At 38.3% G+C, this 21,644-nt stretch overlaps 1 pseudogene; it reads right to left on the bottom strand.

Annotated features, from left to right (window-relative positions):
* Positions 1 to 1,395: 1,395 nt before the first annotated feature.
* On the bottom strand, positions 1,396 to 5,822 carry LOC108717472 (annotated as a pseudogene).
* Positions 5,823 to 21,644: the final 15,822 nt, after the last annotated feature.

The raw sequence follows: 21,644 nt of genomic DNA, 5'->3' as shown, positions 1-21,644 counted from the left end.
TTTTCTGTTTTTCCAAAATCTAAGTTTAAAGTTGAATGTTCGTGTCTTTGGTGTTTCAGTCTGGCAGACAGGTGGTGTCGAAGGCCCCCGCCTCTGTTCAGGGATGGTTTCTCCACCTTGACAGGAATCGCCTCTTTCACGCCAGTTCAAACCAGTGGTCTTCTTTATCCAAGATTTGTACCTTGATATCTTCAAAGGATAAAGAGGACCGCTGGTTTGAACGAGGCGTGAAATAGACGATTCATATCAAGGTGGAGAAACCATCCCTGAACAGAGGCGGGGGCCTTCGATGGGGGAGGGGTTTTGCGGCGAAAGGGATTCCTTCTCCTTTAAAGGAGAACTAAAGCTTACGTAGGCTAGAAATGTTGTACATTATGTTTTGGGTTTCTGTACCAGCCCAAGGAAACCAAAGCCTTTTAGCAGGGAATATATGTGCCTCCAAAGATGCCCCAGTAGCACCCCATCTTCTTTTCTGATGATTCACTGCACATGTTTTGTGCTGCTGTCATTATTGAGCTTAGAAACCAACTCAAAATATAAAGTTCATATCGAATATATCACAATATAAGGCTGATTAGTACTAAATACAGATAATTACTCATGGCAGCTCAGAAACCAGTACAATCAGCATCAGAAATTAATAATCAGCCCTGTAGCATCAGCTTATATTAGAGGCCAACCTCATTTTCTGCTTGATAATTAGCGATGACCCCTATGTTCAGTTTCTCAACAGCTGCTCAGAGCCCACTGAGCATGTGAGTGTCCCAGGCACTTTCCAATACAAGATGGTGACCCCCTGTGACAAGTTTGAAGTCCTGGATCATTGCTGCTATTGACAAGCTGAAACTTTAGGCTGGTGCAATAAGTTCAGTATATAAAATATGGCATTTTTAGCCATATTCATTTTTAGGGTTTAGTTGTCTTTTAAGAGAAGCACAAGGAGATCACATCCTGCTCCTATAAAAAGTACAGTAGATGTAACTTGTGGCTTTGACACATTTTGTGAGGACTGGGCTACCACATTACCATTTCCACTGCTCACAACAGCTTTATCCACTCCATGTGCAACTATCTGCTTTGATCCCACTGCTTTGACTATAGAGGAGCTGGATTTAGCCACCACTAATCATCACAGATGAGTTATTGGCTGCCTGGACTGTGGATCCAACTGGAATACCAACAACCTGAAAAGGAAAAACATCAACACACATTTACAGTATACTTTATGGAATCCAGTTTTCATACTCAAACTCAAAGTCCTGTCCATACTGCAATCAAATGATAGACGATTCTATGAATTGTCCTATGGGGAGGTGGTTTTGGATCCCCACCAACACCCCTCTTGTCAGGAGGGGTAATAATGAGCAAGTATCAAAAATTCTAATAGGGCTAAATTGGATATATACATTTCATGGATTCCTGCTATGATCTGATTAGGTCTAATTTACTCCCTCATGCCGTCTATAACTACAGCCTTTGAGAGAACAAATGGTTATGTTGGTTGTGTTACCTTAGAACCTTCAGGTGTGGCCAAATTCTCACTGCAGCCATGTGATTGCCTTTCATGATCTGCTGGAGTGGAGGCTGAGATGTGGAAGGGACTTCTTGCAGCTGCTGAGATGGTTCAGTGGGCTGTTGCTCTATAATCACCTGAAAAAAATATTTATCTGTATTTAACCTTTTCTATTATCCTATTATCGAATCTCTTTTCTAATCAGAGCAGAGCAACACCAGAACAGTTCTTGATTTTCCTTCTTAACACATTCTCCCAGATTGTCAGAAAACTGACCAGCAGATTTAAAAAACGTACCTATGAAGTACACAACTGCAAGTTTTGCCGGTTCAGTTTGCTGCTTCAAACCATGATACCTAACTGGTATATTTCCCCCTCATAAATACATTACCTTGGTAAAAGCTCCAAGTCCTCCTTGGGCTCTGTGCCTTGGGTTGACTACCTATTGGATACAGAGGAGGCATGGCAGCAAACATAGAATCCTGCTGCTGAAAGAGAAGGCAAAACAGATGATGTTTAACTAAATAACTAGAGTAGGGATCTCAGCCTGTGATTTGCCAGCATCTTTGGATACCCAGGGCTTGTTATGAAACATAAAAGTTATAGCTCAGAAACAGATAAAAAAAGAATTTAAGAACTAAAGAAGTTTTTTATGAAACTGAAACAAAGAGCCCAGTCGGCAACCAACACTGATATGGTTCTTGGTGGAGTGCCCACACATATATGTGATCATTTACCTTCATATTCTGTGGTGTCAAACTGGTTCCATGAAGCTTTGGGACAGGAGACTTTGCCCCAGAAGTACCTTGAGATGTACTGGAGTGTTTGATGGTGGGGATTCCTGTGGAGTACAAATAATTATCGAGTAAACACTCATGTAAAAGTGTATAAAAAGAACAGAGGCGCCAAAAGAATAAAAGGATATAAACGAGTTTAAAAACCAAAACTTGGTAATCAGAGGAGGCAGTAGTGGACTTACCTCCTCCAAGCAGACACAAAACGACTGTAATTAAGCAGTCAAAATTTATTAACGAACTCCAATCAGTGCAACGTGTTTCACGGGCTCAGACCTGCTTCTTCAGGCAATAAACATAGGAGTTACAGCTGTTAATTTCAGAGACCAAAGTGACAAATAGTATGCTGTATGCTTATTCATCAAAACAAAAGCTTTTTTAGTATTACAAAAATATGTATGGTAGTCATTATTCTGGGATAAAGGTATGGTGCAGGGATTGGTTAGCTATTAAAAAAATGGGGGGGGGGGGGTTTGGGATATACTATCCTATACTATAGTATTGAACCTTTTGCCTTAACCCCGCCCCCCTATGATGCACTTCCTGTTTGTAAGATGCTGGTTCCCCTTCAAACTCTCACTATAAAAGACACTCAGGCGTCCTTCGCCGGCACAGAGGCGCTAAGTGTGTATACTACTGCCAGATGGTGAGTCTTGTTATTTATTACCACACACCACTCTATGCCTTCTCTGTTTTGTTAGTTATGACTTTATATTAACTTTGCAGCCCCACTACGTTTTTGCTCACTGCACTTCCTTTTTACCCTATTTACTGCACTTCACCTGTATAATTGTTGTATCCTCTAATACCTATCAACCTTTACTTTGGTATATCCCAAAACCCCCCCATTTTTTTAATAGCTAACCAATCCCTGCACCATACCTTTATCCCAGAATAATGACCATACATATTTTTGTAATACTAAAAAACTACCCTTTTTCTATCTACAGAGAGCGACTTCTTAATCCTGAGTGGGGTCAGGACAATCTCCCCACCTGCCTTTACAGTGGTTGCCTATTGGTAACCTTGGTTTGTGAGTATATGTTATCTACTCTTATTTCATTATCCCTTACCAATACATATTACACTATTGGGGCTCTTTGTGTTCCTTTTGTTTATTTCTTTGCAAACTCATGTAAAAGTACACTGTTACTCAATTATGTAAAGGAATAATACTCTTACCATACAGTACTTGTGTACAGTTAACTGCCATTATAGTAGAGCCAAAAGGTTACATTTGTACTCATGCTGTGTTATAATCTACCTTTTGAATGGTATGTCCAATACCACCAGCTTTTCCATAAACAGTGCAAGAAACATTTAAACCCCCTCTGTAAACAGACCTTTTTAAAGCATGAAAAATAGTCTATAAAAGGAACCGAATGAAATGACCTGTACCAGAGACAATCTTGCAGCTCATGGTTATTGGCTGGAATGACTTTCCAGGGGACTTTGCTAAGGAGGCAGCCTGACCCTGTGGGACAATCGTACAGGTGGCAGTGATGGGCTGGAAAGCAGTGCTCCCAGGAATCCCAAAGGACAATCTCTGTGCCACTTTGGTCGGGGTGCATTCAAGTGATGATGGCTGAGGGTAATATGAAGGCTCAGAGGCCACAGTAGATCCTATAATATAAAACAAAATGAAAAACAAGGGGAAGTAAAAATGACTGTATATAACCTTTGATAACGTTATTTTTACAGTTGCTTCTGTCCACTGCAGCTGTGCAGTGAATGAACAGACCTCCAATTCATTTCTATGGCACACTGTCCAAGTCTGATTGGATGTAAACATTAAAACTACATTGTAATTGATTCAGAGTAAAAATCCTGTAAGACTACAGCACCATCTTGTGTCCATTAGGGAAACTGCACCACATTTAGGCTTAGCTACTCTTTCCCACCTGTCTGTATGCTGCTTTCCTTTATCGTTATACAAAGCTAATATGGGCTTTTTTGAACTGTAGACAATTGATCTTGGACTAATATAGTACATGAACTATACTCATATATATACACTTTTCTAGGATTTATGAACTATCTGTACTTCACAGTCATATTCTAACTACAATTGTTTTAGTTATGTGCACATACAGTAGCAATACATCAGATAGTATTATCTATGTTTGTACAACAGAATATAGAACCACAACTTTTTTTGTTAGCTAAACAATTACTTGACATAGGGCTTTGTTTGGCTGTAAACATTGTATATTGGCTGCGTCTGCGGCACCTTACAAAATGGAAATCAGTTGTTGAGAGAAAGAATGCATTGTCTTTTGCTCAAAAATAAATCATAATCACACACCTTTATCTGATGATTTATGTGCTGCTTTGTATTTTTTTTTTTTGCATTAAAAAAATGATTGCGGGTCACCTCAGTACTGGTCACCATGAAGTCTCTATTCCATGCATATGACGTTAAATATAATCCAGTGATCCTACAATAAAAGTTAATATTTCATAACCTCTGTGGGCTGGTTTACTAAGTATTAACAGGTCCCAAAACAGACCAACATTTACCAAAATATCTTATATGTTGTAAAAGTTATTATATTATTCTTCAATCCTGCATATGCTTGCATAAGGAGGAAAACAGGATTATGACAATTTTAATTATATAAAGGGAAAATTATATAACTTAACAATTCCCTAGCACCCATGTTGAATTATTAACACATCATGAAATAAAATTAAGTATAGACAGAGTTATGAGGGTGGACAATATTTTGCCCAGGTGCTCAATAAACAGTCCTTATCTACTAGAAAGAAGACCAGCAACACCAGGACTTTTCTTTCAAATTATATATTGAATTTATAGCTGCTGTTTTTTTTAATACACATATTATTTTGTGCTTCTGCCTTGTAAAGTACAGTAACAAAAGACTGGTTTAGCATGCACCTCTTTGGGATTTATATAATATAGGAAACAGTTTGTAAGTTGCCCTTTTAACCACAACGAACAACATGAAAACAGAAAAAACACATGAATGAACAAATTAGGGATGCACCGAATCCAGGGTTCAGTTTGGGATTCAGCCAGGATTCTGCCTTTTTCAACAGGATTCGGCCGAATCCTTCTGCCCGGCCGAACTGAATCGGAATCCTCATTTGCATATGCAAATTATGGGCAGGGAGGGAAATTGTGTGACTTTTTAGAAGTAAAAAAGTTTCCCCCTTCTTATCCCTAATTTGCATATGCAAATTAGGATTTGGTTCGCTATTCGGCTGAATCTTTTGTGAAAGAGTTTCAGCGCCAAGACTCTGCAGCCAAGGGCAGAGATGAGGCATTGGTCTGCTTCTTCACCCCCCCCCCCCACAATTTTTTTGTGCATTTACCAGAGATATATTTTCCCCAATTTCTCAAAAAAAAAATTGTGGAGGTGGCTCCCGAAGTAATGCCATGAACACAAGCATACACACTATAAAGACAGGGGAATGAACAGACTGATTATGCTTTATCTGAAAACCCAACATACAGAAGGCTTCACATTACAGGAAAATTACAGTAAGGCCATCTTCCACATAGTTCCTTTAATATCAAATATTTCTTTATTTTCTTTTACTGTGTAATAATAAAACAGTAGATTTTACTTGATGGTAAGTTAAATGAATCCATATTGTCGGCAAAACAATCCTATTGGGTGCATTAGATATTTAAGTGTTTTAGCAGCTTTACGCCCCCCTATAAATTGCAGACTAACTCAGAGTTAGAGAGCTGGAAACAGGAAGTTTCTATGTTAGACATATGCTCACTCCAGCCTTTATACATAACATTTTTGGCTAACTAACTATATTAGAAACATTTTTTTATTTTGCACAGCCTATCTATTTACCTAGTTTTTGTTTTTACATTGTACAGTTCCTTTATGCCAGTGTAAAAGGAAAAAAGCTTGCATAAATGTAATACCTGCAATGACTTGGATATTAAAAGGTATGATATTTGTGCCAATGTTTTTCCCTGTGATCTACTGGCTACCATGCTAACATTCTGCACTGTGTGTGATAATCCTACCAAAGTATAGTTTGAGGGCAACGGTAGATATCATTGGAGGTTTACCCACAGGTCGGGAAGGTTCGGACAGACCTTGGATCGCCTTTTGCGGGTCGCTGGTGGGTTGGAGTTGAGCTCTTCTGCCTGCGACCTTACACTGCCGACTGCCAGTTTTATAGGCACACAACTGCCCCCCCCTGAAGAAAGCTGGGTGCGGGTCAGGGTTTTCTCGACCCATACATCACTACTTACGAGGTCATATAGCAATCAACTGGAGTTTTCCTAGACAAAATTTCAACAGTTTATTCGAGTTTTTAAAGTTGTTTTGAGCTTGCAAACTCTTTTGAAATTTTATATTTTCAGATTTAAAAAATAATAATAATAATAATAATGTAACATTCATGTTTTTTTTAAAAAAAATGCTAAATAAGGCCCTAAACACATAAATGTGATGCCTAATTAAACATGGCAGTCCAACAGTGTTATTATACAGAATTATACAGAAAAAAGTTGACAGAATAAAAAAACCATAATCTAAAACACCAAATACTGTATGTGACAGCTGGTGACACTGTATTAATTTTCTATAAGGGGCAGATTTATCAAGGGTCGAATATCGAAGTAAAAATACTTTGAAATTCGACCATCGAATTTAAATAATTCGAATATCTGAAAAAAATACCGGCCTTCCTATATATTTATCTATTTTTCCCTATTAATAACATTGGGATCAACCATCCAGTAAAAAACCAGCATATGGCCTTGATCTATGTTTTATATTTATCCATGCAGCATGTTCAATCCTTGCTGGGTTATTAATGATTGTAATGGCCTATATACCTCAACAAGGGCAACCTGGTTAGTGCCAAAAATATTAATGCAAAGTACTACAGAAAAGCAAAAAAACAAAACACGGGACTTTGCGAACAGGGTAGTCATGGATTTCACAACTTCTGTGACATCCTGATCTAGGGCAGAGACACACGCTGCTATCTCGGGATGCAGCAATGCAGTAAGTAGTTTATATTCACTTCAAATGTATAGACTATTATATAAAGCAATATCACCTGCCACTTCAATAGAGCAAATGTAAAATGCCACCTATAGAATGAATATTGAGGGCTTGGATAGTAAATTGGTAGCAGGGATCACGCCCAATCCCTCCTAGGTGTAAGCAGTATGTATGTAGGTATGTATATTTTTATTTGTAAAGCGCTCCTTGAGGGCAAAGCACTGTACAACAAAACAATAAATTAGTAGTAACAAACAAGGGGTCATTGGAATAAAAAGTAACAATAAGTGCATTATTAGAAATACAATTCACATAAATATAAAAAACATAATTACAATACAGATTAAGTGCTCAGTGTCAAGGAAAGAAAAGGCTAGAGGACACTACCCCGTAGGGCTTACAGTCTAAATGGGAGGGTAACATACAGACACAATTCAGAGGGGTATTAAGGTGCTGTGGGTTACAGTTTGTTACACTGTTCTATAAGTGCCAGTTCAGGTGTTATCCAGGTGCTCCCAGAGGTAGTCTTTGAGTTTTGTTTTGAAAACATTGAGGGAGGATTCTCTCCTGAGAGATTCAGGAATGGCATTCCAAATATAAGGAGTCGCAAGAGAGAAGGGTTTGATACGGGAAACAGCAGTAGTAGTGGGGGGTACAACCAAGCGGTTGCTCTGAGAGGAGCGGAGGTTTCGGGCAGGAACATATAGAGAGACAAGAGATGAGATGTAGTTAGGTGCAGAGGAATGAAGGGCTTTGAAGGTTATGAGGAGGAGTTTATAAGTTATTCTTTGTTTTATAGGAAGCCATGATAAGGACTTGAGCAGCGGGGGGCCTGTACCCTTTTGGATGAGAGGAGGATAATTCTTGCAGCAGTGTTTAATACAGACTGTACAGTGGAGAGATGGGAGTTAGGGAGGCCAGTAGGGTAAAAGTTGCAGTTCAGAAACAGCTTAAGGGCCACAGGTTGGACATGTCTTGATACTGTATGTGCACAAAGCACAGGTGCCAGGGATTCATTTTTAGGATTACTGCATTAAAGGCTGGAGGTATGTGTGTGTTTATTGAATGAAGGCAGAGCAGGCTAGAGAGTACCGAGAACACTTGCCCCAATACATGTAAAGGTGCAGCCTAAATACACACCGCCCAGCACTTCCGCTTTTAGCGGAACACTTCCAGTTTGCTTAACACACAGCCTGCAGCCCCAGATCCGCTTTAAATGTCCCGCAACGTCGTTTAAATGCCCTACTCCTCGGCTCCTGCCGGTCAGTGAACCCAGACGTCACAAGTCTCTACTCGCGAGAGGACGACGTCACGATCGCACGTGTATAAATATTATGACTCGGCTGCACGTAGCCGCCTTGACCGGAGTGTAGAGCGATGACGTAGAATTATGGTTGTGCCCAAGCTTAAGGGGTGAACGTGCTGGCAATAAAGGGTAAAAAAAGACAGTTTCATGTTGGTTAACAATTGTACCTGCTGATGCATGTTCATGTCCGAATATCTGATCAAAATGAAATAATTAACTGTTTTCTCTTCTCACCTGGGTGGGCAAATACATAGAGGCCCAAACAGCCCCCCCCCCAACAGGCCACTTAAAAGTAACTCTAGTCTATAGAATCTCACAGCAGCCCCCCCCCCTCTGCTATTTGCCAGAATCTAATTCCACATTTAGGGGCAAATTTATCAAAGGTCGAGGTGAATTTTCGAATGAAAAAAAATGCAAATTTCAAGCTATTTTTCGTGTACTTCGACTAGGGAATAGTCTAAATTCAAATTGAATTTGAAAAAAATAAAAAAATTTGAATATTGAAATCTATCATGTACTGTCTCTTTAAAAATTCGACTTCGACCATTCACCATCTAAAACCTGCTGAATTGCTGTTTTAGCCTATGGGGGACCTCCTAGAACCTATTTGGAGTCAATTGGTGGATTTTGAAAAATCTAAGGTTTTTTTTTTTTGGAAAAACTTTTAATCAAATTCGACCGAATAAGGACCTATTCGATCGAAAACAGACCTATTTAAAGGAAAACTATACCCCCCAAACAATGTAGGTCTCTATAAAAAGATATTGCATAAAACAGCTCATATGTAAAATCCTGCTTCAAGTAAATAAACCATTTTCATAATAATATACTTTTCTAGTAGTATGTGCCATTGGGTAATCATAAATAGAAAATTGCCATTTTAAAAAATAAGGGCCGTCCCCTGGGATCATAGGATTCACTGTACTGTATGTTAGGTCACATGAGCCAATTAACAGACAGAGTTGTGTCTTTTGCTTCCACACTTCTTCCTGTTACAGTTAAACTTGAAGTATTACTGGTCAGGTGATCTCTGAGGCAGCACACAGACCATCACAAAATGGTGGCTCAAGGCAAGAGATGTAAAAGGGCAATATTTACTTAAATATATATTCCTGTTTGGTAAGATTCTTTAATATGCGACTTAATATGATATGAACTATCTGTTGCTTAAGTGTTCATTTTGGGGGTATAGTTTTCCTTTAACCAAAAAAACTTAGACTTAACTTCGGTTGGTCTTTTTGAATTTGAATTTCAAATATTTTTCAATTCGAAATTCGACCCTTGAAAATCCTTAGGGGCAGATTTATCAAAGGTCGAAGTGTAAATTCAAAGTAAAACACACCCATTTTTGTGACCAAACCCCCTAATTACCATGTCCATTTTACAAAATTTGGAAGGATATGAAAGTTTGAACACATTTCTGTGGTTTTTATGTGTTATTTTATTACAGTTTTGCTAATGAAGGCGAATTGCCCTTTAAGAAGTAAGTCTTAGTTCTCCCATTTTCTATGGGAAAGCTGCTTTGTTCCCAGAGTGACAGAAAGTTTAAAAGAAAAGATTTATCCAAAAAGAAACAATGAGGTGGATACAGGACAAGAGAGGGGGGGTGGGGTAAGGTGCATCAATATATATCATAATATTATAGATATTTCTATACAAATATAGGCAGAGGGTTATTACAGACAGAGAGGTGAGTGTGGGGGTAACTCACACTCACCTCTCTGACACGAAGACCCGGAAGGTGGCAGCCGTGAACTGCGATCCCTGAATCTGCACCAAGAGGTAAGTAAAAAGTTAGGGGTATTTCCCCGGGGGGGCAGCTAGGCTGGGAGGGAGGAGGGTCTACTTAGGGTAGGGGGGTAGGGTTTTTTTAGTAAACAGTTGATTTCTCCTTTAAGTCTTAACTGTAGTTACCAAATTGTTATTTTATAAAGCTTCCCAGCCCAGACTCCCAGGTGTAGCCTGTGATACCCCCCATATAACAGGCGATTCTGTAAAGGAGAAATCAACCTGTGGGGAAATAAAACCCTTACGCCCACCCCAGGTAGACCCCCCTCCCTCCTCCCCCAGGCTAACTACCCCCCTGGGGAAATGCCCCATACTCCATACTTACCCCTTGGCGCAGATTCTTCCAGCAAAGTTCCACGCGTCCATCTTCCGGCTCCTCTGTAAGCTGACTGGGAGATCGGTAATTCTGCACATGCGCAGTTGGAGCAGTTTGCCGGTTTGTGACAAATGCGCATGCGCGGAATTACACGGAAATAGCTGATCTCCCAGTCAGCGCACCGAGGATGCAGAAGATGGATGCGTGCAACTTCGCTGAAAGAATCTTGCCGAGGGGTAAGTATAGAGTATGGGGCATTTCCCCAGGGGGTAGTTAGCCTGGGGGGATGGGGTCTACCTGGGGTGGGGGTACGAGTTTTTTCCCCATAGGTTGAATTCTCCTTTAAAGTGGACCTGTCATCCAGACACAAAAATCTGTATAATAAAAGTCCTTTTCAAATTAAACATGAAATCCAATTTCTATTTTTAATTAAAGCATTCATAGCTGTTGTAAACTCAATTAAAAATCTCAGCTGTCAATCAAATATTGTCTGCCCCTCCTCTATGCCTAGGCATAGAGGCGGGGCAGACAATTGCTTTCACTTTCCATTCAGCACTTCCTAGATGTCACTGCTCTCCACACATTCCCCTGTTCTCTTCACCATTTAATTGTGTAGCCAGGGCATGGGGATGGACATCAGGTCCCCCATTCTGGTGCACAAACAAGATTCTGAGATGATGCAAGGCTTGTCTTAATAACAGTGTCCACAAAATGGCTGCTGCCTGCTTGCTATAATTATGAATTCCCAGACTAAAGGAAACTAGATTCAAATAATTTATATAGTTTAATTAAAGTTCATTTTGCTTGATTAATGTAATAAAATAGGATTTTGAATAATTTTATTGGGTGACGGGTCCCCTTTAAGGAAGTTTCAGTTGGCTTCATAATCCTATTGCTTCACGGTGGGGCAGTTTGTTCTGGCTGAAGAAGATTAACAGGAATGTTTGGAGTACTGATAAAAAATAAGAAGGTGACACAATTTAACTAGGGGTGCAACAAATCCAGGATTCGGTTCGGTATTCAGGCTTTTTCAGCAGGATTTGGCCGAATCCTTCAGCCCGTCTGAACCAGATCCAAATCTTAATTTGCATATGCAAATTAGGGCCGGGGAGGGAAATCTCATGACTTTTTGTCATAAAACAAGGAAGTAAAAAATGTTTTCCCCTCCCCACCCATAATTTAGCCAAGGATTCGGGTGTTCGGCCGAATCCAAAAAGTGGTGCATCCCTAAATTTAACCAGATCTAAACAGAGCAAAAATAAAAAAAACGAATAAATCACAAAATGATGTTTTGTAAATTGTTTCAAATCTTTATTGATATCATTCACTCAATGTACATAAATACCATATAACCATAACAGAACATATTGTGCCTGTACACCAGGAAGAATCCCTCCCTAACACACCCTACAGACAGAGCTCTTATCTGAGAATATCAAACCAGATTTATACAGATAGTAATGGCAACACACAGTCCAGACAGAGAATGGCTGCCTCTATACTCAGTAACAATAATCACACTTTATTGCACAAGCTGGTCACAACCTACAGCTGTTGCTTTTCTTAAACCCCCTTCAGTCAGGGAACCGTAGTCTTGCCAATGAGTACTACAGTGTAGTCTGTTCCTCCATATGGCCATAAATCTTAATTTCTGAATATATTTATTACAGATTCAGGTGATGAATTTCCTATGAAATATATTCCCTTTTTTAATATGCTTACCATGGTATGCTGTGTATGTCTATTATAATATTAAGTATCCAAACTGCGGCTAAAGTATTTCAAGGAATACAAGGTGGAATATCCTGCATTTTTTCTATAAATCCCCCTAAAGTCTGTACAGGGAATGGTTCATTTAGAGAAACACACGTGCCAGACATGGAGAGGCCCATTTATCAAAAGACGAATTCTTTTTTAAACTCGAATAAATTAAAAAATATTTGAAATCCGATTGAGAGGTTATTTAAGGATAATATCGAATACGTAAAACTCGAACGAATATTACCGACCCGAAAACTCGAATTTTAATTGAATTTGACTAACCTGAATCGGGTTTATTCTCCGTAAAAAAAAACTAGAATGTCAGGAAGGCTTAACATCTTCAAATTGGTCACTGGACCTCTGCCATTGATTTATACTGTACATGAACTTGGCAGGTTTTAGGTGGAGAATAGTTGAATTTGAATTATTCCCAGGGTATAGGTTTGATAAATCTCAAATCGAGTTTGAATTATTCACAATTCAAATTTGAGAGTTTTGACCTAAAACATATTGTTTCGGAGGGTCTCATACAGGTATAGGATCTGTTATCCAGAATGCTTGGGACCTGGCGCTTTCCAGATAAGGGATATTTCCGTAATTTGGATCTTTATACCTTAAAACTTTTAGAATATTATGCAAACATTAAATAAACCTAGTTTTGCTTCCAGTAGGGATTAATTATTAAGGTAATGTTTAACTATTATAGAGAAAGGGAAATCATTTTTAAAAATATGGATAAAGTAGAGTCTATGGGAGCTTTCTGGATAACAGGTTTCCAGATAACGGATCCCATAGCTGTATTAACAAATGCATTGCATAATTAAGTGACCAGAATATCAGAACCATTAAAGGGATACTGTCATGGGAAAAAATAGTTAATAGTGCTCCAGCAGAATTCTGCACTGAAATCCATTTCTCAAAAGAGAAAACAGATTTTTTTATATTCAATTTTGAAATCTGACATGGGGCAAGACATATTGTCAATTTCCCAGCTGCCCCAAGTCATGTGACTTGTGCTCTGATAAACTTCAATCACTCTTTACTGCTGTACTGCAAGTTGGAGTGATATCACCCCCCTCCCTTTTCCTCCCCAGCAGCCAAACAAAAGAACAATGGGAAGGTAACCAGATAACAGCTCCCTAACACAAGATAACAGCTGCCTGGTAGATCTAAGAACAGCACTCAATAGTAAAAACCCATGTCCCACTGAGACACATTCAGTTACATTGAGAAGAAAAAACAGCAGCCTGCCAAAAAGCATTTCTCTCCTAAAGTGCACGCACAAGTTACATGACCAGGGGCAGCTGGGAAATTGACAAAATGTCTAGCCCCATGTCAGATTTCAAAACTGAATATAAAAAAATCTGTTTGCTCTTTTGAGAAATGGATTTCAGTGCAGAATTCTGCTGGAGCAGCACTATTAACTGATTCATTTTGAAAAAAAATTTTTTTCCCATGACAGTATCCCTTTAAAATATTTAGATAAAATTATCCTCCGAGCCACTGTAGAAAACCACAATCATTTATATATGTCTATCCAATCATTTCTATATTATGAGTTTATAAATGAGCAGGTCATGTTATACGGTCACTGCCAAATGTATCAGGAATAAGGGCACCTTCATCTGCCTTTAAATTACAACTGTTGGCTGCCAGTGTAATCAGCAGCTGTATTTTTAATAACAGCAGGAAAATGGGCCTTATACACATATACACAAATTAAAATAGCTGGGGGTTGCTGAAATTCTAGCTAAGAATTTGGGGCTTTCAGTTTCCTCACTTTTAAGTTAACTTTTAGTTTGTTATAGAATGCCAATTCTAAGCAACTTTTCAATTGGTCTTCATAATTTATTTCAATTTTTTTTTATAATTTGCCTTCTTCTTCTGACTTTTCACCTTACAAATAGGGATCACTGACCCTATCTAAAAACAAAAAATGTATTGTCATTAGGGATGCACGGAATCCAGGATTCGGCCGTTTTCAGCAGGATTCGGTGTTGGCCGAATACTTCTGCCCAGTCAAACCAAATCTGAGTCCTAATTTGCATATGCAAATTAGGGATGGGGAGGGAAATTGTGTGAATTTTTGTCAGAAAACAAGGAAGTAAAAAATGGTTTCCCCTTCCCACCCCTAATTTGCATATGCATATGCAAATTAGGGGTCGGATTTGGTTCGGTATTCGGCCGAATCTTTAGCAAAGGATTCGGGGGTTCGACTGAATCCAAAATAGTGTATTCAGTGCATCCCTAATTTCCTTGCTACTTTTTGTTACTTCTTTTTAGACTCTCCCCTGTCTCCAACCAGACAGGTGAGATTAAAAAGTTACATAACTCAAAAACCACAAATAATAAAAAAAATGAAAACCAATTGCCAATTGTCTCAGAATATCACTCTCAACAGCATAGTAAAGGTTATCTCAAAGGGGAACAACTCCTTTAAGAGCTTTGCTTCCTGGATTGAGTCACAATGCAACATAATAACTTCTCCTATAGTACTTAGATTGTTAGCAAACTTCTGTTTGACAAGAGGAATAAACTCTTAAATGGTGATGTGCAACCAGTATCTTTATAGATGTTGTTAGACTACAACTCCCACTCATGTCACTCATGCATTTTCAGTATACAGTGCACTATGTGGCTTTACCCTGTCGGTGACAGTGTTGCACCAACATGTAAAGTGCACTAAAGCCAGCTACAGTTCCAAGATGTTAATTCAAGCATTCACATATCCAATTTGTAGCACTTTGGCTGTTGCTTTGTGATATTTCTTGGGGGTGTTAAAAATTGAGTGATTTACAGCTGCAAGGTTACATCACAGATATGCCAGGGATAGTTGGCTCGGTATAGATACAGTATGCTACAAACAAATAAACATTTACATTAATTCTTTTTTCAACTTTTCAGGAAATTAGCAGTTTTTTACACGTCAAATAAACCAAATTTGAAACAATGGCGCCACCTGCTGTTTATTTTGGCCAACCAGCCAGTAAAATAATTTAGTGAGAAAAGGAGAAAGCCTTGTGATGTTGCTTTGCTCAAAAAAGAAACTATTGTGAACAGACTAGAGTCGTCTAATCTAATGTTTCTCTGCTCAGTTCTAGAAGAATAAAGTCAAAAGACATTTCTCTTCTCACTAACTTATCTGCTTACTATGGCTATCAAGGAATGGATTGCTCTGGAAAGCTTATGGACACATTCCCCAAAGGAAGAAACTTTTGCTAAACAGTGCATTATACAGCTGGCAAGTGGCTTTGTGCCTTGGTCCTCTCAGATAGCTGTGCTGTTATCCTAAAGCTGCCATACACAATGAATGTTTGGCCAGACCTTTGCTTGATTTAGTGTCACATAGGAGACCCATACAGAATCACTCCCAAAAGACAACATCCATAATCCAACGTGGTATTAGAGTAGGGGAATTGGATTGTTAAAAAAAACAGGGGGTCAGTTAAGAGTGTCCATGTTGGCGGCCAATATTATTTGCATCAACACACTGGGCCATATACCAGCACACATAAATATATATATATATTATATATATATATTTATATATATATATATAAAGTATTTTATTGTTAATGCCCAAAATTGAGTGAGCTATGGTTTTCCCTCTGGCAAACTGTGGCAAACTCTATCTAGTATAGGTCAATCTAAAAACAACTGGACTTGCTGAGTAATCAATGAAGACGTTTCACTACTCATCCGAGCAGCTGCTTCGGTTCAACTGACTGGTGTGGGAAATTCTCGGCATATAAACTCTTCCACTAATCCATTTACAATAGCATGTGAGATATATATATATATATAGAAAGTCCTTGGTTATCCACACTCCACTGTTTTTTAATTAACTTAATAAAATTATGGTATATATATATATATATATATATATATATATATATATATATATATATATATATATATATATATATATATAGTAATAAGTCCAAGCATAATTTTATTAATTTAATTAAAAAACAGGTCTGTGTAATTAATAAAATTATGGTTTTAAAGTAAAACCTGTGGAAAGGTTCCCAGTGTGCACTCATTCTGCTTGGACTTAATATTGATTACGTTTACATTGATTGCATTTATTTGAGTAACAGCTGGGTGATTTGCTAAATACAGTGGAGTGCAGATAACCAAGGACTTTAAATATATATATATATATATATATATATATATATATATATTTCTGTCTTGAGAAAGGTCCAGACTGGACCGAAACGTTGACAAATAAACTTCACTTTGCTTGATCTCATTATGAAGTCCTGGAGTGCGTCATTCCTTGGAACACGACTATCTGCACTATATATGACAGCACCCAGGCAGTAAAACTCTGCTGGATTGGAGTGCACCACAGCCTGAACTATATATATATATATATATATATATATATATATATATATATATATATATATATATATATATATATATATATATATATATATTTTATATATATATATATATATATATTCAAAGAGTGAAAATAGAGTTTGCCACAGTTTGCCAGAGGGGAAACCATAGCTCTCTCTATTTTGCTCACTAAAAATAAAATACTTAGAAGAGACGAGAGAGATAAGGATTTTCATTATTTTGTGTAGCTTTGTGTCCAGGGACATATCCAGTGCCTGTGTATCCACAATCTCTGTCGGAGAAGAAAACACTTGTTTTTAAGAGGCGGAGAGGAAAATAAGCATTCTAATTAAGGATTGTCTGGTTTTGGCGCTGAACAATAATTTTAGCAGCCATTGTCTTCATTAGGTGGTCCATTTCCTTTCCATAACAAGGCAATTCTAATTCTGCATTTATATTTAGAAACATATGGTAAGCAGAGCATTTACCAGTCATACGTCAGTTTTGACCTTCCCCATCGTTATAGGATCAGGGTGTAATCCAGTGTTATCTTTAGTAGATATCTGGAACTCTAACCCATACGTTAAGTTATGTCACATGAAGGGTTACCATATCAGCCTTCCTATATTTTTATTTTTTTCCCTATAATAATATTGACATTAATTTTACTGGCTAGGCCATAACATACCAGCCTGGTGGCAACCTTAGTCACATGTAGTGTTTCTCCACTGGCAGAGAAATGCCCAGTACCACTCTGCCATGCCTATTGTCATGAATACAAACACTACTACATAACTATTGAGGAAGCAGACCCCATGGTCACAGGCGAGGCCCAAGCCACAGGCTCTACTTCCTCTATAGCTGGAGATATATCCCTCCTCCCTGGCTACTATCCAGGAAACAAGGGGAAGAAGCAGGCAAGTAGGGAGGAAGTTAGGAGCTGTGTTTTAGATTTAAACTAGGCCCCTCCGAACATTTTTTTGCACATTGTAGTTATACCACTGAATGGAAACCACCTTTCTCCAATTAAAACAGATGTGTTTTGGCCAATAGTCCATGTTGGAGTGTTTTCATGCAAAAAAAAATGCAAGCTATAATTAATTCCAATGACGGGCGTTATGGCATTAAGTATTTTTTTCACTTGCTAAATACTCTGGAAAAGAAATGGCAGCTATGATAAAAGCCTTTTTCTCTTATCTCCTGCCTAGTTTAGGCCTATAGCATAGGGCTCACGTTGATGATAACGAATGAGCTCTCAACAATGGGCACTGAAGTGGGTCATCATTCCCAATGAGACATGAGAACTGCGAGTAGACATCCACCTATGGCTGATTTTAACTTGTCTGATCGTCCAAGCGACCGATCTCCGCCGGACGAAAAATGCCGGGACTCTCCACACATGGTCCAAAAATCGTACGAATCCGAATCAGATCTTTGAGGTTTCACTGTATTTGGCAATACAGTGAAACCTCAATTTGAAGTACACTGATTTTAAGTTTTCCCGCATTTTACATTTTTTATTTGTGGTTCCACGAATTTATAATGCATTTCAATGGGTGCAGTTCCCTGATTTTTAAGTAATGTTTTCCTGGATTTTGCATCAAAATTTTGTCCTGATGTACTAAAAATCAGCTTTTTTTCCTTTATGAATGTTATTATTTGAGAAATAAAGAGGTTTAAAATACTAACCAGATGTATATTTTGCCATGGTTCTGTCGGTAAATGATCAATTCCAATTAGTCTGCCCCTTAAGCTGGCCATAGACGCAAAGATCTGATTCGGATTCGTACGATTTTTGGACCATGTGTGGAGAGTCCCGGCATTTTTCGTCCGGCAGAGATCGGTCGCTTGGACGATCAGACAAGTTAAAAGATTTCTGTCGGTTGTCAATAATTTCTCTGCGTGTATTGGCGATCGTATGATTTTCAGAGGGAGACTGTCACTAGCTTTTGTCGGACATAACTTTTGTACGATTGGGGCAGAACATCGGCTCATCTGTTCTTTTCTACTTTATTTGATCAGAATGGTTAGTGGCAGGTCAGGAGATGTGGAAGTCCGAGCGTACATTGATTGGTACAATCGGATCATTGCGTCTGTGGCCAGCTTTATACAGTCCTGCACTAATCACTTATTGTTTTAGGTTGTGTATGTGACAGAGAGTCTTGCACATGTCCCCCATAGTGTTACATTAACCCTGCAATGTTTAACCCTTGTTAATAACACAGTAAATATTATATCTCAAAGTAAAACGGACTCCTGTGCTTATATCCTTTCAGTACTTGAAGAAAAAGATACTTTAACAGATTTCCCTGATTTTACATCTTCCCGGATTTACATCATTTTTTCCTGGTCCCCTGAAAAACGTCAACTGTATGTTTTATTCAGAAAAGGTTATATGAATGACTAGGTTGGCCACCACAGCATATCTTATGAGTTATTCAGATCGAATTAGAAGCAACGTATCAGTTCTGGGGCTGGAGGCAGGCAGGGGAGGTAAAGAAACTTACATTTAAGGGTCACTAGGTATAGGGCAGTGTCGGACTGGGATGCCAGGGGCCCACCAGAAAACCTTAGAGCGTGGGCCCATTACAAAACCAAAGACTGTGGGCCCACTTTCCAAATTATTATACCTACTCTCTAACTCATCCTCTTTATTCTCATAGTCTTTTATATCTACTTACTATAATCTATTCTTCCATTAATAAGTATTTTTTTCCCATAAAGAAATAGGGAATGACCATGAAATAGGCCAAATGTTTAGAAGCAAGGGGGCCCACTGACACTGACACCTGGGTTTTCCTGGTATCCCGGTGGGCCAGTCCGACACTGGTATAGGGAACGCATGCGGCACAGTTTTGCAGTTATTTAAATGACACAAATCAATGAAGACTTTGCATGTCCTGTTTGCTGTGAGTGCTGGCTGCTGTTTTCCAGGAGGATAGAGCTTGTTAGCTGGGCTTTGTGCATAGATACTCTGCAGTCAAATTTGCTTGACAGACTCTGTCCCCCAGGAAAACAACACCAACCCCACTACATGCAAATCTTCTGCCAACAGCTGGAAAAGGCTTTAACCCTTTTACTCTCAGAAATGCAAAGCTATATCTGTCCCAAGTGCAGGAATCTTGATCTGGCACTCAGGGTAAAGAGTAGCATTTTGGGGCACAAATGCTTCAGCAATAACTTTGATAAATAACCTGCTAAGGGTCACTATGGGAGTTATTTATCAAAATCTAAAATGTTCTCACTATTTTCTGAAAACCACTACAACCAAATCCTCACAGACTTTTCCCCTATCAAAATTTTTCACAAAAATTTCTTGTGCAGGAAAAGACTCGATAAAATTGTGAAAAAATCTTGAACGTACGACTTTTTTCAGTTTATCGAAATCTTCCGATGATAATAAGAAACCCAGTGCAGATCAGAATGTCTTTCAATTGTAAACGGGACATCTGCCACTGACTTCTACATGAACTCAACAGGTCTGAGTTGGAGTTCTGTTTTATTTGGATCCAGCATCAGGGTTTAATAAATCACAAAAAAAATTCAAGTTTTTTTTTTCTATGAAAAAATTGTGTTTTCTCCTTTAAAAGTCCCACCAGAAAAAAACTTTAACTTTAATAAATAACCCCCATAATGTTTGCAGCTACCTGTGACACTGAGAAGGTTTTTTTTATCAAAGGTCGAATTTCAAAGTTAAATGAACTTTTTTTTTTTTAACTCTTATAAATTCAAATGTACTCATAACTCGAAATGGGAGGTTATTTATGAAAACACTAACATTAGATCAAATAGGAACGACCTGAAAATTGGAATCTAAATCGAAGTTTTCGCCCGAAAAAAACGAGCGTCAGGAAGTCTATTTACATCTTCAAATGGTTCAACGGATCTCTGCCATTGACTTTTACATGAACTCGGCAGGTTTTGAATATTTGAATTAGAACTGTTTCTATGTTTGAGGTGTGATTCGAATTCAAATTTGAGTTGGTGGTTTTAAATTAAAAATTGTTTTGACCAAAAAAAAAAAATTTGAAAATTCTAATTTACCATCCGAACCTTAGTAAATCTGCCCCTTAGTGTCATTTTAGTAGTGATGCTACAAATAGATGAAAGGCCTGGGAACCCTTGATCTAAATTACATTGCCAAAAACAAACTTTAGTGAATCGTGTCTCTTGTCACAAAGTTTTGCTGAACTACAGCTCCCAGTATCATTGAGTATCCAAAACTGTAGTGTTACTGTCTAATCGTCAGCAACAGAGATTTTATGTCATTAGTATCAAACAATAAGTTATTATCTGTAGTTTTGATGGAGCCCACCACACTAAGGGGCAGATTTATCAAAGGTCGAGGTGAATTTTCGAACTGAAAAAATTCAAATTTCGAGCCATTTTTGTGTACTTCGACTAGGGAATAGTCCAAATTTGATTCGAATTTGCAAACAAATTCAAATATCGAAATTTATCATGTACTGCCTCTTTAAAAATTCGACTTCTAACATTAGCCATCTAAAACCTGCCAAATTGCTGTTTTAGCCTATGGGGGACCGCCTAGAACCTATTTGGAGTCAATTGGTGGACCTTGAAAAATTGAAGTTTTTTTGGGGAAAAACTTAGAATCAAATTTGATCGAATTGGCTATTCCTTCGATTCGAATTCGCCCAAATACGGACCTATTCGATCACAAAATGGACCTATTCGACCCAAAACATTTCGCTAGGTCTTTTTGAATTCGAATTTTGAATTTTTTTCAATTTGAAAATTATTAATGTGAATTATTAATGAAAAAACGACCCAGAGAAGTGCAGGATAAATGCTT

This window comes from Xenopus laevis, chromosome 5S, assembly GCF_017654675.1.
Source record: "Xenopus laevis strain J_2021 chromosome 5S, Xenopus_laevis_v10.1, whole genome shotgun sequence".
NCBI classification, from domain to species: Eukaryota; Metazoa; Chordata; class Amphibia; order Anura; family Pipidae; genus Xenopus; species Xenopus laevis.
The sequence above is the reverse complement of the archived record's forward strand: the minus strand, read 5'-3'. Positions and strand labels throughout refer to the sequence as shown.